Source organism: Monodelphis domestica, chromosome 3 (assembly GCF_027887165.1).
Source record: "Monodelphis domestica isolate mMonDom1 chromosome 3, mMonDom1.pri, whole genome shotgun sequence".
Classification (NCBI taxonomy): Eukaryota; Metazoa; Chordata; class Mammalia; order Didelphimorphia; family Didelphidae; genus Monodelphis; species Monodelphis domestica.
The window spans coordinates 376,413,963-376,431,501 of record NC_077229.1 but is presented as its reverse complement, the minus strand read 5'-3'; the positions used below and the strand labels follow the sequence as shown (position 1 = coordinate 376,431,501).

The window sequence follows — 17,539 nt, the reverse complement described above, 5'->3', positions numbered from 1 at the left end:
GCCTTGGAGCCAATACACAGTATTGACTCCAAGACAGAAGGTAAGTGTTTAAAAAAAAAATCATCTTTTTCTTATGGTCCATATTTATTTTTTAATTAAATTTTATTATTTTCAGTTAATCAGATTCAGTCTTCTCTCCTTCCTCCCTCTTAATGCACTGAAAAATAAAGAAAAACATAGTCCTACATAGCAAATACTTATAGACAAGGAAAACAAATTCTAGCAGTGGCCACATCTATAGGGTAAATACACACACACACACACACACACACCCCCTCTCTATTATCATGACTCCTGTGGAATCCTCATTGGTCATTTTGTTGATCAATTTTCTTATATCTTTAAAACCTGTGTGTTTTTACAGTGTTGTTTTTATTGTATAAATTGTTTATTTGTTTGTTTTTTTGGTTCTTCTTACTTCCCTGTGCATTGGTTCATCAAATCTTATCAGGATTCTTTTAAAGTATCCCCTTCATTCTTTTCTTTTTTTAAACATTTACCTTCTATCTTAGAATTGATGCTATGTATTGGTTCCAAGGCAGAAGAGTGATATGGGTAGGGGAATTGGGGTTAAGTGACTGGCCCAGGGTCACACAACAGGAAGTGTCTGAGGCCAGATTTAAATCCAGGACCTCTTGTCTCTGGATCTTGCTTTTAATCCACTAGCTTCCCCCTTATTCATATCCTTCTACCATTTATCAGTTGAAGAGAGAATTTTTATTCATTATCAATTTGAATCAATTCCCTAAAATCTTTAAAATAAGAACTTCATAAAAAACTTAGTGCAAAGACTTTTTCTTATTTACCCACTTATCTTTTAATTTTAGCTATATTGGTTGTGTTGGTGCAAATGCTTTTAAATTTTATGTAATGAAAATTATCTTTTACCTTTTGTTATTCTCTATATTCCTTGTTGAGTCATGAACTTTTTCCCTCTCCAAAGATTTACATGTAATTGTTTCCTTGCTCTTCTAAATTATTTCATTCTTTATTTCCAAATCTTGTACCCGGAGTTTTCTGCCAGACTACTTTCCAGGTTTCCTAACCATTTTTGTCATGTTATTAGTTCTTAATCCCAGTTACTATGTTCTTTGGGTTTATCAAATACTAGGTTACTGTACCCATTTAATCCTGTATATCTGTTCCACTGAATGGCTTTTCTGTTTTTTACCTGATACAAAATTGTTTTGATGATTACTGCTTTGTAGTAGAGTTTGAAATCTGGTAGTGCTAAGCCTTCTTTCATTCCCATTTTTTAAAAAAAATCCATACTTTATGTCCTAATAACTCTTAAGACAGAAAAACAAGGGCTGTGCAATTGGAATTAAGTAACTTGCCCAGAGTTACACAGCTGAGGATGTAGTATTTGTATAGCCCTAAGTATTTTATATGTTACTTAGTTATTTTAAATGGAATTTTTCATTTTGTCTTTTAGACAGCTTGCTAGCTCAGTAGACAGAGTGCTGGACCTGTAGTCTGGAAGTTGTGTAATCCTTTCTTTAGGTATGAAATGGTGATAATATTAGCACCTACATCACCTAGTTGTTATCAGGATCAATGAGATAATATTTATAAATGTGTGATGCAGGGCCCATCACATAGGAAGTACTTATATTCTTGCTCCCTTCGCCTTAAGATGAAATATTTAATTGGGACAAATATAAAGTCTAGACCATAGGTTCAAAATATTTCATTAGGATATTCATAGAATTGATTATAGTGTTAGAAGATATTTCAGTGGTCTTCTAGACCAAGAGTCTCATTTTACAGATGAGGAATCTGAAGCCAAAAGAATTCATTGACTTCTTTAGCTTCACGCAAGTAGTTTGTGTTTTATCCAGTGGCACAAATAGGATTTCAACACAGTTATACAGAATCCAGTACTCTTTCCACTATATCACATTGCTCTTATGGTATTGGACATGAAAACCTAGCTGGACAGTGGTTCATGTAGAAAGTCTTAATGGCTTTAATTTAGTACAAAGCAGTAGTTTGATGTGATTGCTCAAAAAACAACACCAAAACTTAATAGTTTTAGGCTAGATAGTGTTCATTAATATTAGTGACGGAGGGGTTTAATTGTTCTTATGAATTTTGTCCTGGTTAAACCACATCTTCTTTGTGTTCAATTTTACCTCATTTTCAAAAGATACATTGACAAACACTAGTGTATTTGAAGTATAGTGAAAGACCCAGTTGTAAGAGAGATAAGAAAAAGCATTTGTGGTCTTTTGTCTTCAAGAAAAAAAGACTGAGTCATCTTCAAACATTTTAAGGGCTATCTTGTGTCAAAGGGATGTGACTTGTTCTTTTGTGTAGTTCTAAAGGACAGGAATATTTCCAATAGAAGTTATAGGGACTTCAGTATAAGTCTACTTGGAAAGCCAGATTACATGGTCTCAATCTCTTCTGCTTCTGATAGTCTATTCTGAGCTTGTTGTTATCTATGTAAAAGAAAATACAAGAGGGGGCAATGTCACATGTGAATTAGTGGTAGTTTCCCATATCACATGCCAAATTTCTACGTGATTCTTTTTATTCTTATAAACCTGTGTACTGTTTACTCTGTTTAGTTCCAAGATAGATAGATTTGAGGTCAGGAAGACCTAAACTTAAATCTTATCTTAAATACTTAGTATCTGTGTAACCCTGAATGAGTGAAGTACCTTCTTTGAGTCAGTTTTCCTCTCTGTAAAAATAGAAATAATAATAGCACCTAACTCACAGGGTTTTTGAGGATTAGCTGAGATGATAAATACTTTGTAGAGAGGCAGAGTCAAGATGGCAGCATAGAGGCAGCGAAAGTTCAGACCTCTGAAAACCCTTCCTTACCAATTACAAACTAAATGTTCCCAGGGGACTGAAAATTAAACCTAACAACAAAGACAGACCCAAGGAACCCGCCTGCTGAACTCAATTTAAAAGATATGCCCCCCAAAAGCTGGAATTCGAGAACACTCAGGCTTAAGAGGAAGAGAGAAGGAAGGTCCCAGGACCCCTCTCCCACTAAGAGCGCTAAACCTCCAGCAGCAGCTGGATCCTCTAGGCGGGCAAAGGTGCTGGTCTGGAGGGAGTACCTTGCAGGCAAGCTTGTACCAGGCTCAAAGTGTCAAACACAGAAAAAGGGGAAGGAGTTAGAGAAGGAGCACAGAGCTGGCAGCTTAGTTGCAGCAGCAGAGACCTCCAGGAAGTATTGGCCTCAGGGCACATCCAGCCCAACCCAGCTGGACTTAATCCCATCAACAGTCTTCACAGGGCAGGGAAGCTCAAGCTCCAACACCCTTCCCCCACAGACTGCACTGAGATACTTGCTGACAAAACTTCAAGAGGAAAGACTGATAGAAAAGGCCAAAACAAAAAAGAAATGAGAGAAGCAAGAGCACAGACAACTGCAGGGAGTAAAGAAGGGGTAAATATGAGCAAACAACAGAAAAAGAAAAAAGAAATTACAATTGACAGCTTCTATACAGACAATGAACAAAGAGCAAATGGAACAGAGGAGGAGGGAACACCAAGTAATAAAACAGAAACTCCAGTGAATTGGACACAGGCTTTGGAAGAACTCAAAATACAATTCAAAACACAATTAAGAGAGGTTGAAGACAATTGGGAAAAGAAGTTAAAAACCAAGATAAGTCATCTGGAAACAGAGGCACTTGAACTAAAATGAGAAAATAGTATCTTGAAAGCCAAAATCAACCAGCTTGAAAATGAGGCGAAGGAGATGAAAGATGAGGTAAAGAGGATGAAAGATGACCTCCAAAGAAAGTCAGACCAGAAGGAGAAGGATGACTAAAAAGCCAGGGATGACATCCAGTCTTTAAGAACCAGAATACAACAACTAGAATCAAGTGACTTCACAAGGCAGCAGGACACTATAAAACAAAATCTAAAGAATGAAAAAATTGAGGAAACTATGACTTACCTCATTTACAAAACAGAAGATTTAGAAAATCGTTCCAGGAGAGACATTTTAAGAATCATTGGTCTACCAGAAGACCATACAAAAGGAAAAGCCTGGACTTCATACTAATGGAAATTATTCAAGAAAACTGCCTTGATATTCCAGAACAAAAGGGAAAAGTAGAGATTGGGAAAATCCACAGATTACCTCCTTTACTTAATCTCCAAATGACAACACCCAGGAATGTTATAGCTAAATTCAAGAACTATCAGACCAAGGAAAAAATATTACAAGCTGCTAAGAAGAAGTCATTCAGATACCATGGAACCACAGTGAGAATAACACAGGATTTGGCTGCATCTACACTGAAGAACCGCAAGGCATGGAATATGATATTCTAGAAAGCAAGGGAACTAGATCTACAACCAAGAATCAACTACCCAGCAAAACTGACTGTATTCTTACAGGGGAAAGTATGGTCATTTAACGAAATAGAAGGCTTCCAAGCATTTGTAAAGACCAGACCTCAACAGAAAATTTGATGCCCAAGCACAGAATTCAAAAGAATCATCAAAAGGTAATTAAAAAAGAGGGAAAAAAGAAAAACAAACAAACCCCCCCTTTTTTTTTAAGAGACCCAATAAAATGATATATATCCCTATAAGAAAAGTGGTCATTGGTAACTCTTAAAAATTGTTATTATCACCTGGGCAGCTAGAAGAAGTACACTTAGAGGGAATAGTGACAAACTGTATAGGATGAAATGACAAGACATAAATATGCATACAGATATATGTATGCATAAGTACATATATTTGCGTATATATGCATATATATAACTAGAGCTAAAAAAGAGGTTAATATTAAAAGAAATGGGAAAAGAAACTGAAGGGGGTAAACATATGTCACAAAGAAGCACATGGCAGGATAGGGGAGAACATCAATACACTGGAAGGGTAAAGAGGTTAGAGATAGGAAATATTCAACGCATACTTGCATTGACCCAAAGAGGGAAGAACAATCCAATCCATTAGGGCAGAGAATTTACTTGCACCCTATAGGGAAGTAGAAGGGTAACAAACAGACTGGTGGGGAGGGAAGCAGTACGAGGGAGGGGAAGAGGGTGAGTGGGGGTAGTTTAAAAGGACTCTAAAGAAAATAAGGGGGAATAAGAAGAGAGGGGGATAGAAAGGGAAGTAAAATAAAGGTGGGAATTAGGGGAAGTGATTAAAAAAATTGGTGTTGAAGGAAATAGTGAAAGAAGAAAAGGCAGGACTAAGAGTAGAAATCAAAATACATAGCTGGTAATCATAACTCTGAATGTAAATGGAATGAACTCACCCATACAACCCAAGTGAATAGCAGAGTGGATTAAATTCCAAAACCCTACCATATACTGTCTACAAGAAACACACATGAGGAAGGTAGATATGCATAGGGTCAAAGTAAGAGGATGGAGCCAAATCTATTGGGCATCAACTGATAAAAAGAGGGCAGGAGTCTCAATCATGATATCTGACAGAGCCAAAGTAAAAATAAGTCTAGTTAAAAGAGATAGGGAAGATAATTACATCCTGATAAAAGGCAGTATAGACAGTGAGGAAATATCTGTACTCGACATGTAGGCACCAAATGGCATAGAATCCAAATTTCTAAAGGAGAAACTAGTGGAGCTCAAGGATAAAATGGATTAAAAAAACTATACTAGTTGAAGACCTGAACCTTCCTCTATCAGAACTAGATGAATCAAACCAAAAATAAATAAGAAAGAGGTAAGAGAAGTGAATGAAATCTTAGAAAAATTAGAGTTAGTAGATATGTGGAGAAAAATAAATAGGGACAAAAAGGAATACACCTTCTTTTCTGCAGCACATGGTACATTCACAAAAATTGACCATATATTAGGCCAGAAAAATATTGCAAACAAGTGCAAAAGAGCAGAAGTAATAAATGCAACCTCCTCAAATCACAGTGCAATAAAAATAATAATTAGTAAGGGTACATGGAGAGGTAAATAAAAAAATAATTGAAAATTAAACAATACGATTCTCCAAAACCAGTTAGTTAAAGAACAAATCATAGAAACAATAATTTCATTGAAGAAAATGACAATGATGAGACATCCTTTCAAAACCTATAGGATGCAGCCAAAGCAGTACTCAGGGGGAAATTTATATCCTTGAGTTCATATATTAACAAATTAAGAAGGGCAGAGGTCAATGAATTGGGCATGCAAATTAAAAAACTAGAAAGTGAACAAATTAAAAATCCTCAGATGAAGACTAAATTAGAGATCCTAAAACTCAAAAAGAGAAATTAATATAATTAAAAGTCAAAGAACTATTTATTTAATAAATAAGACTAGAAGGTGGTTCTTTGAAAAATCAAATAGACAAAGTACTGGTCGATCTAATTTAAAAAAGGAAAGAAGAAAACCAAATTGACAGTATCCACTATGAAAAGGGACACCTCACCTCTAATGAAGAGGAAATTAAGGCCATCATTAAAAACTACTATGCCCAATTACATGGCAACAAATATGGCAATCTAAGTGATATGGATGAATATTTACAAAAATATAAATTGTCTAGACTCACAGAGGAAGAAATAGATTTATCTAAACAACCCTATATCAGAAAAAGAAATTTAACAAGTCATCAACGAACTCCCTAAGAAAAAATCCCCAGGTCCAGATGGATTCACATATAGTCAAAGAACAACTAATCCCAATATTATACAAACTATTTGACAGAATAAGCAAAGAAGGAGTTCTACCAAATTCCTTTTACAACACAAATATGTTATGGATTCCAAAGCCAGGCAGGTTAAAAACAGAGAAAGAAAACTATAAATCTCCTCAATGAATATAGATGCAAAAATCTTAAATAGGATAAAGACTCCAAAAAGACTCCAGCAGTGTAATGGTGGAAATTTTAGGCTTCTGGGAGAGGTTATAATATTGTAATGGTTAAAGTGTGGCTACAGGATTTTTTTAATATTGAACAATGGCCACCAAGGAATTTACTTATGAAATTCCTAAAATGAAACACTCAAGTCAGAATGGAGTTTATGGAGGTTTAATCACACTGGGAGTAGGGAAAGGAGAGGGAGAGAAGAGAAAAGGGAAAGGGGCTACTCAACCTCTGACCAAGGCAGAGAGAGTTTTAGGCCCAAAGGGCCCAGGTGGAAAGAATCAGTCCTTAACTCACGTGACCGCTCTGAAGGAAAGCTGTCTGCGGGCATCCTCCCTGTCCAAGCTCCTAACACCAACAACCGTCTCCCTCTCTCCACAGGAAGTGAGCGAATTCCAGAGGCTGTTCCCTACCTCACTTCCTGTGTCTCACAAATGCCAATGGTTGGCTCTAGCTTGGCTTAGGACAGCCCAGGTGGGCAGTTAGTTATTTCTGATTTGTCATTGACTAGCACATGCCCGTGTAGTGTGGGTGTGCACAATTTTTTTTGGTGCTAGACCAAGATGGAGACTTTTAAAATTCACAATCCCCCCTGATGATGATTGGGAGACTAGTCTCCCCAATTGATCACTAAACATAAGCATACTGCACCTCAAAAAATTCTAACTGTAAGTGTATACAAAATTTTTTTTACCCACTAAGAGGAAAATTATAATAGTTGTAAATATGGGGAAATAGAGGAGAGAGAAAGACAGCAAACCAATGTTTTTCTGGGCGCATTGACAAAAGCCAATTAGGGGGCAGTCCCCTTTGGCATAAGAGTGTACATTCAAAAAAATGTTCAATCAACCACACCCCAAGGTTCATTCTGGATCTTCCTGTAGTGAAAAGGTTTAGATATCTTTCTGCAAACAGTTCATTCTCTGGATTCAGTTAGTTAGCAAGCTTCTTCTCTGAAGATTTCTCTCGAACAAAATTTAAATCTTGGATTTGATGAAATACAATCCCCCCTGAAGAAAGTGTTGAAAAAAACACTTAGTCCAGCTGAGGATTCAAGTTTTAGTTGTGGGGGTGTGTGAGTTAATTCAAAAGAAAAACAAAAGAATATGAAAATAAAATCAAAATCAAAATCAAAAGAAGAAAAAGGGAAAAAATTAAGGGAAAAATATAGACCCTTTATATATATATATATATATATATCTATATTAAAGAAGAATTCAAAATCAGTATCAAAAATCAAAAAATCTATGTATATAAAATTTGAGAAAGCAAGAATAAAAAAAAATTTTTTTTTCACAGGCCCTGTATTAGGGTCCAGTTAAGTAATTTCTAATCCCACAAGTCTGTAGGACAGAACGCAGCATATTTTACTTCCCCATTTGCAGCCAAGGCTACAGGAAGTTGCCATACTATAGGAGAGAAAAAAGAGGACCAGATTTTTATTTTATATCTAGGGAAGTGTTATTCCCTTGTCTGATTTTACCTTCGTTCTCAGGAATGGATGGAGCCAGAATGGTAGCCAACCTTAGGTACTTGTCTGTAGGTATTTTCACGAAGAGTGTGGATACAGGGAAGGCCTACATCTTAACGTCTGTCAAGTGTCGCAACCCCGAGTCTCACACTCAAGTCCTTAGTATTGGCTTAGAAATGCATTAATCCTACCTGGATTGGTCTTTGATTTTTAGACCTGTGAGCTCTTTTGGCATTATCCAGGTTATCTCTGTGCTCCTTTTTTGATCTTGTTCCTAGAATCAGACACAAACATTAATCATAGTCCCACAACAGTTATCAATAAATGGCAGGTTCCCATAGTCTAAAGCTGTTTGGGTGCGTATTAAATAATAATAGCAAGTATATATATTTAAACTAATATTGTAGAATAAAATTAATATTGATCATATGTACCTAAAGCACATAGAAATGAGAAAAGGGGAAAGAATAAAATAATGTAAAAAAGGATAATAATAAAATAAGGAAACAAGAAAAAAGGAAAAAAGAAAAAAATATTAAATTTAGGAATTCAATGTGTCAAAAGCAGAATAAAACAGTTCCACTTGTCAATGGGTAGTTATCTCCAATGCATGTATAGGATACAGTCAATCAGTCTCAACAGAAGATGCTCTCTTTACATGAGAACAGTGAATCCAAGAGTCCTTTTCTCCTACCTTTATAGATGTTGGAGTAGTTAACAATATTTGGAATAGTCCTTCCCAGGAAGGCTGGGTTGCCCTTGTACGCTGGAAGTTCTTTATATACACGTTGTCTCCTGGGTTCAGGTCATGAAGTGAAAAGTCTAGTGGTCCAGCTTGTACTGCAGCTCCGGATTCATGTAGCTCACGCAGTTTGTGCTGTAATTCCTGTATATAGGAAGCAATAGTAGTATCTCCCCCTAATAGCGATGTATAAGCCGGGGAGAAAGGCTTAGCCTGTATAGGCGGATGTCCAAAAAGCATCTCAAATAGTGAAATATGTAAGTCTCCTCTAGGCCTGCTTCTAAGATAAAATAGGGCCAAAGGGAGAATTTCAGGCCATTTTAAATGGGTCTCATAGTTTTAAGTTCTTTGTTCATCCTCTCAACTTGGCCTGAACTCTGGGGATGATATGGAACATGGAATTTTGGAGTTATCCCCAAGCAAGAATATATCTGGTTTAGAACAGAATCAGTAACAGAATCAGTGCCACCTGTATGGGCTGAGCAATGAACTACAGCTAGGGCTTCAGGCAGCTGAAGAGCAGAAAGGACTTCATTAATAATTTCAGCATTAGCTATGGATTTTCCAGCTGAGGTTAAAAATCCTCTCTGGAGCCATAGCATTCCGACTGAGTGACAAATGCCAAAAGCATATCTAGAATCCGTATAAATTGTTGCCTTTTTATCCTTGGCAATTATACAGGCATGTTTCAGAGCTATGAGCTCTGCTCCTTGAGCGCTAATGTTAGAGGGCAATGAGGCTGACCACTCAGTGGCAAATTCTGAGACTACGGCAGCTCCACTATAGCGTATGCCATCCCTCATGAAAGAAGAACCATCAGTAAATAAGATCAGGTCTGAGTTCTTTAAGGGAGTGTCCAAGAGATCATCTCGAGGCTTTTCTGCCATGGACACTAGTGTTTCACAACTGTGTAAAGGTTCTCCTGAAGTTGGTATGTCTGGAAGCAAGGTGGCAGGATTAAGGGTTGAACAGCGTTTCAAAGTAATATTTTCATTATTTAGCAAGGTTATTTCATACCTTGTAATTCGCTGATCAGAAAATGCCTGTGTTCTCTGTCTTAGCAATAATGCTTCTACCTCATGTGGACACATAATTGTCAATGGGCATCCTAATACTAGATCAATGGTTTTTGTCACTAGTAAAGCAGTAGCAGCCACTCCTCTAAGGCATGGTGGTGCTCCTGAAGCTATTGGGTCCAGCTGGGCTGAATAATAAGCAACTGGACGCTGAGAAGGCCCCAGAGTCTGAGTTAAAACGCCTGAGGCTACTCCTCTTCGCTCATGTACATACAAAGTAAATGGCTTGTTGTAATTTGGGATGCCTAGAGCAGGAGCAGATAGGATAGCCTTTTTTAGCTCTGATAGAGCTGACATGTGTTCAGGCTCTAATTTGAGGGGTTCAGGGACTGCATCCCTTGTTAGTGCTATAAGAGGTTTAGTAATTTCCCCATAGCAAGGAATCCATTGTCTGCAAAACCCTGTTGCTCCCAGAATTGCTCTTAACTGTTTTTTTAGTGGTAGGAGCACTCAATTTTTGAATATTCTCAATTCGCTTGGGAGAAATAGAGCGAGCACCAGCTGTCAGAATGAACCCCAAATATTCTACTTTGGGGAGACACCACTGAACTTTATCCTTCGAGATCTTATGACCTCTTTTGTGCAATTCCAAAAGAAGGTGTTTACTATCTTCCTGACATGTTTCTGCATCCACAGAAGCCAAGAGTAGGTCATCTACATATTTTATTAATTTGCTGTTTCTAAATTTTATATTATCTGTATCTTGTCCCAAAATTTGTGCAAATAAGGTCGGACTTTCTACATAACCCTGGGGCAGACGACTCCAGGAATATTGTATGCCATTCCAGGTGAAAGCAAAAATATGCCTTGAGTTCTCATGTATGGGTATAGAGAAGAAGGCTGAGCACAAGTCTACTACTGTAAAGTATGTAGCTGTGCTAGGAATAGAAGAAATAATAGTATTGATATTGGGAACTATGGAGTGTCTCTTTATAACGTGATTGTTCACAGCCCTCAAATCCTGTACGAATCTATAGAGGTGTTTGCCATCGGGTCCCCTTTTTGGTTTTTTAACGGGGAGGATGGGCGTGTTGTATTCAGATTTACAAGGGAAAATTATTCCTTGGTCAATTAAAGAATTTATTATTGGGGTAATGCCCTCCATTGCCTCCTTGGAAAGAGGATACTGAGGAATGCAAGGAGGTGGGCTGGATTTAGTTTTTATTTGCACGGGAGTAGCTGATTTAAGTAAGCCTACATCAGTAGAAGATGTGGCCCAAAGAGACTCTGGTATATCTGTAGGTATTTCAAAGGTGGGAGGCTCCTTTGCCTCCTGGCTCTCTGAGAGAAATACAGGGAGTAAATTTAAGGTTTCCTCGGGCACTTCTACGGAAAGGGAGCCATCTGGGGCACACATTATTGTGGCTTGTAATTTGCATAGTAAATCTCTCCCCAGCAAATTTGTGGGGGATCCAGGCATTAAAAGAAAAGAATGTTCAACAGTTAGGGGTCCCACACGTACCATGCGAGGAGAAAGTTTTGGGACCTTTAACGTTTTTCCTGAAACACCTACTACATTTAAAGAGCCAATAGAATCACATTTCTCATCTGGTTTGCTTACTAGAACTGACCTAGATGCTCCAGTGTCTAAAAGATAGTCATAGTATGAATTTCCTACCTTTAAAGTGACATGAGGTTCCTTACTGTTTGGGGGGGAATATATAGGGATTATTGGCATTAAAATATCAGGGTCTGGAAAATCAAAGGTCTCATTCTTTGATTCCAAGGCCCTCACCCCCCCTTCATACCTTCATAAAGATGCTTGGGCAGTTTTTTGGGACCCTCCACGCTGTTGGGGTTGTTCACCCTAAGTGTAGCGTGGTCGAGCTCCATTTCTTATATATTGTTGTTGGGCATTTCTTGGGGTAGTATCATTTTCTGTATTTTGAGCACTGTCATTTTGATTGGCATTGTGATTCCTATAGTTATTATTCCTAAAGGTGTTATTATTTCTTGTTTCCCGTAGCCTGTTCCTACAGACTATCATTGCATGGCCTCTCTTCCCACAGAAGAGGCATATTAAGGGGTTTGTTAATGATCTATCTGTGGATTCCTGCAAAGGGGCCATGGTCTCTCCCTTACTTTTCAATTGTTCCTTTAAAATTTCAATTTCTTTTTCTAAGTCTGACACTGATTTATTGTGTGTCTCAGGTTTTTTTGTACGATTCTTATAGGCATATGTTGCTACTTTCCTCAGTTCTTCGAGGTCCATAGACTCCCAGTTGGGACAGCTGGTTTCAAAGTAGTCTTTTACTGCTGAACAACAATTCCTAACGAATTGTCTGCGTATATGTTTAATGTCTTTTTCTCTGGACAAATCAAGGTCCATATATGTACTTCCTACGTCAATAAGTCTCTCCATAAAGTGGGAGGGGGTCTCATCAATTTCCTGTCGGGATTGTTCAAATTTTTCCCATGCATCAGGGCTATCAGAGCAGTCTCTCATGGCTTTTAATAATGCTTTTCTGGCCAGGACTAGTTTTGTGTGATCTTGTGTAATATTAGGGTTCCAGTGTGGATCTACAGTTGGCCAGTGATGAGCTCCTCTACCACTTTTCTTATTAGCTAGAGAGATGACATTATTTTTCTCTCTCTTTGTCAGAAATGTATCTAACAAATTCTCCACATCCAACCAAGAAGGGTCAAAGTTTCTGAATATATTTTCTAATTTTTCTATAACCAACATTGGTTCTGCCTCAAATGATTGAACATTGTGCTTGAATTTTTCTAAATCATCAGGTTTAAAAGGTGTATAGTGTCTTACAGACACCAAGTTCCCTTCTTTATTAAAGGTGGGTACTTCCCTCAATGGAAATAAACTTCTGTCTAAACTATCTGGTGTTACCGTTTCTAGGCTACTTGCTCCATTTTCAATGTTAGGATTATTGGCTGTTGGAGCATGGGGGTTGGAGATTAGAGCATGAGTGGAGGGAAGGGCAGGGGGAAGGGCTGGGACAGGAACAGGGGGTGGGGCTGGAGCATGAGCATGGGTGGGGGGAAGGGCAGGGGGAGGATCCGGGGCTGAGGAGGCAGGGTAAGAGGCATGAATGGAAGGAGGAACCAGGGTGGGAGGGGCAAGAATGGCAGGGGGAGGATCCGGGGCTGAGGAGGCAGGGTAAGAGGCATGAATGGAAGGAGGAACCAGGGTCGGAGGGGCAAGAATGGCAGGGGGAGGGGCTGGGTGGTCAGGATGGGGAGGAGCTGGTTGGTGTGAAGGGGCTTCTATTTGAGCCAAATCGTTTTGGGCAGGGTTGGTCAGGGAGTCTGATAATGATGGGGGATGGAGAGTTAAATCACTCCTATTGTGGGATGTTTTTAACTCCCTATCAATGTTTTGCAGGAAGGTTCTTATCTCTCCCCATTTGTCCTCTTTAATTTCATCCAGGGAAGTTTTTATCTCTCCCCATCTTCCCTCACTAATTTCAGCCAGGGAAGTTTTTATCTCTCCCCATGTTTTCTCCCTAACTTCATCCCGTTCCATCAATTGTTGATAAATAAGAGTATTTTCTTTTTTAATTTGTTCAATAAAAGCATTTTGGTCCCGAATTCTTTGATCAGTGATAGTAATCAATTCTTTATGTTGCTGATCAATAAATGTGTGCAATTCTGTAATTCTCTGATCAGTTATAATATTCTGTTCTCTAATTTGCTCCCCAATAAAAGTGTGGAGTTCCCTAATACGTTGATCAGTGATATTATATTGCTCATTAATTTGTAGATCAATAAAAGTGTGTAATTCCTTAAATTGTTTAGTAATAGAAGGAACAAGGGAGTGTTCTCTCTTAGAGGTTAGGTGTATTATTGTAAGTACAACAATTACAATCCCAAGGAAGATGAATATAAGGGTCACGAAGAGGTTTATAGTTTCTGAAAAATACCATCCTAGAGGAACACCTACTAAAAATCCAATGTACTTGGTCATCGAACTTATAAGCCAATTTCGAAGCAAAGCAGACATTGGTTGTAGCCACATTTTTTTTCTTTGAGTCAATTTGCTAGGTTGCCTGTAACCTTTTTTTTACTCTTTTTTTTTACAGTAGGTGGCTCCCTAGTCTACAACCCTATACAGGCTAAGGGCCTATTGTGTTGTAAATTCTCCTTATCAAGCTTCTGGGAGGGGTTACAAAAGCCCTCCTGCAGGAAGGTAGAAGCTATGAAAGGGCTGATTAGGAGTGAATAGACCGTAAACAAAAGGTAAAGCTAAACCTCCTTCTTTTACAAAGTGTGTATGGGTGGGTCCCAGCAATCTTCTTTAGCCCTCAGGCTAAAACCGCTAGGACCATGTGCTATCTTCCTTGAGCAAAGCCCACTTAAATTTTTAAGACTAGAAAGGCCAGGAAACAGAAAAAAAATGGGTTTTAAGTTAGCTCCCTAGCTGTATTCAGCTGGTTTTTTGTTTTTTTTGCTTTTTGCGGGCTAGGAGCTCCTAAGAGCTCCTTCTCCTGAGGTTCCTCGTTGCTAATCAGTTGATTAGGTAAGCCTGGCCTGCCTCTCAATCTACTGAGCCACCTCCTTAAAGTAAAAGGAGGCGGAAATGAGAGACAAAGAGGGAGAAGAAAAAAAATCCTGTTGACCCCAATTTAACTTAAGGGGTAAAGGGAAAAGAGAAAAGGTATTTTATACTCACCTGTTCTGGCAGCTGTGTCTTTAAGCCAAGGTATTTGGTAAAAGGACTGACGGAGTGAGTAATAAGTGGGGTGAAAGGGCAAGAAAATTCAGGAAATTTATTGAGGTTCTAGAAACCTTTGAAGCACTAAAGCAGGGCCAAGAGCCAGAGGGGGTAGCCGGGGTGGGACTTCTCCCAGGTGATTAGTAAGGAGATCAGAAGACTGATAATAGTTCTTTTTCCCGTAATGGTTACGCCAATACTGTACTGGTAGAAATTTTAGGCTTCTGGGAGAGGTTATAATATTGTTATGGTTAAAATTGTGGCTACAGGATTTTTTAAATATTGAACAATGGCCACCAAGGAATTTACTTATGAAATTCCTAAAATGAAACACTCAAGTCAGAATGGAGTTTATGGAGGTTTAATCACACTGGGAGTAGGGAAAGGAGAGGGAGAGAAGGAGAGAAGAGAAAAGGGAAAGGGGCTACTCAACCTCTGACCAAGGCAGAGAGAGTTTTAGGCCCAAAGGGCCCAGGTGGAAAGAATCAGTCCTTAACTCACGTGACCGCTCTGAAGGAAAGCTGTCTGCGGGCATCCTCCCTGTCCAAGCTCCTAACACCAACAACCGTCTCCCTCTCTCCACAGGAAGTGAGCGAATTCCAGAGGCTGTTCCCTACCTCACTTCCTGTGTCTCACAAATGCCAATGGTTGGCTCTAGCTTGGCTTAGGACAGCCCAGGTGGGCAGTTATTTCTGATTTGTCATTGACTAGCACATGCCCGTGTAGTGTGGGTGTGCACAATTTTTTTGGTGCTAGACCAAGATGGAGACTTTTAAAATTCACAGCAGGTCATCACAAGGGTTATTCACTATGACCAGGTAGGATTTATACCAGGAATGCAAGGATGGTTCATTAGGAAAATGAGTGTCAGCTAAAAGTTGAACCCAAATTTTTGAGTTGCCAAGTTCAATGCTTTTTCTGTTGCTAGTACAATCCTACTGCTTTTTCTCTAGTATATCATTATTACTTTCTCCCCTTTTGCTTTTGTTAGATGGTTGTGAAGATTAAGTTTAACTATCCCCTGATTGTTACAATAAAAATACTTAACTCCCCTGATTGTGAAGATTAAATTGTAACCCATGTCTATTTTTAGATTTAATCCCCATAAGTGTAAACATGGTACTTAAAAGTTAAGTATGAAGATCTGCCCATTTAGATCTAATCACCAAAAGTGCAAATATCCCACTTAATCCTGGTGTGGGAGGTCTGCGCGACAGTGGGTGATGAATTAGAATTTACTAACTGCCTTCTGGGGAGTCCTAAAATAGGACTTCTACAGTGATTGGTAGATATAGTATTAGAGGAAGAAACAGGAAGTGTGACATAAGAGAAAATATCTTTAAAAGGATCTGTTACTTCCTGTGAGAATTCAGTTCTTCATGCATTTGAGTTAAGGCTGGTGAAGAGGGACAGAAGAATCTGCTGACTGGACTGACATGTGGTGAGTGAAAGGTTGACTCTTAATTGCTAGATTTTTCTGGGGGGAAAAAAACTATCCTCTGGAGAGACCTACTCTTGAGAGACACTTCCCAGTACCTCGGTTTTGCCGAGGACGGCTGAAACTAATTCTCCCTGCCTGACGGGGCCAGGAGTCAGTTATTGAGTGCTCAGGCTAGATATCTTACTTTATCCTCTCTCTCATTTCTTGCTTCCCTCTTTCTACATTTTATAAATAAATTGTAAATAAAATCTTTTTGGAATTAATTAAATCTTGGCCTTTAAATCCAACCCTTTAAAATTAACCCCTTTCCCCCTTACATGGTACAAAAATCATATAGCCCTTACCTTATTTTAAAAATTTTTTTTATGTCAAGCACGGTGCTAAATGCTGAGGATACAAATGGGAAAAGTGGATAACTTCTGGAAAAGCCCAGGGTCAAAAGAAAGGAGACGGAAAAAGCTGATCTCGTATTAGATCGGGGTACTTTTTTTTCCTAAGAAAAAGGGAGTTAAAGTATTTAATGTCATAATATACTAGAAGTTGAGGCCATTATAATTCTGAAAAAAGTATTTTTTGCTTTTTCTCTTATTTTTCTGTTAGCATTGCATCTTAGATATTGGTGACTATACAAGATCAGTTGTCATTGTACATAAGTATCTTAAACTGAACACATTTAAAAATAGAACTCTTGATCTTTTCCCCAAAATCTACTTTTTTTCTGAACTTCATTCTTTCTGTTGAGGGCATCATCACTGTCATCTCAGGTTCACAACCACCCAAGTTCAAAGCCTCAAAGCAATTCTTGATTTCTCACTGTCCCTCATTCTACATATACAGTCATTTACCAAGTCTTGTCAAATTTACCTCCACTGTAGTTTTCATATCCTTGAAAAACTTTAATGTTTTGTTGAAATACTATTATTCATTCCCATGACCATTATCCTAGTCCAAGTCCATATCTACTTTTGCCTGGCCTTTTTCATTAGCCTCCTAATTGGACTTTCTCCTCTAATTTTCTCCTATCTCCATTTATCCACAGTTGTTGAAGTGATTTTCCCCAGGTCTCCCCATATTACTTATCTGCTTAATAAACTCCAGTGAGTTTCTGTTTGCTTTAGGGTCACATAACAAGTTTTGCTAACACTTCAAAGCCTTTCACAGCCTGGTGCTAGCCTCCCGTCCAGCTTTGGTATACATATATATTACTTACTTTTGTGGGCTATGTGAAGATAATTTTAGGATTGTGACTTAAAATCTAGATTTAATTGGTCACCAAGGAAAATCCCAAATAAAATACCCAGGTCAGTCTGGAAATTTATGGTAA

General features: G+C 38.4%; 1 protein-coding gene across 4 annotated transcripts in view; it reads left to right on the top strand.

The window, feature by feature from the left end:
- OTULIN (OTU deubiquitinase with linear linkage specificity) overlaps positions 1-17,539 on the top strand; it is a 59,440-nt gene that overhangs the window by 22,142 nt on the left and 19,759 nt on the right. The gene's annotated exons all lie outside the window — the stretch shown is intronic.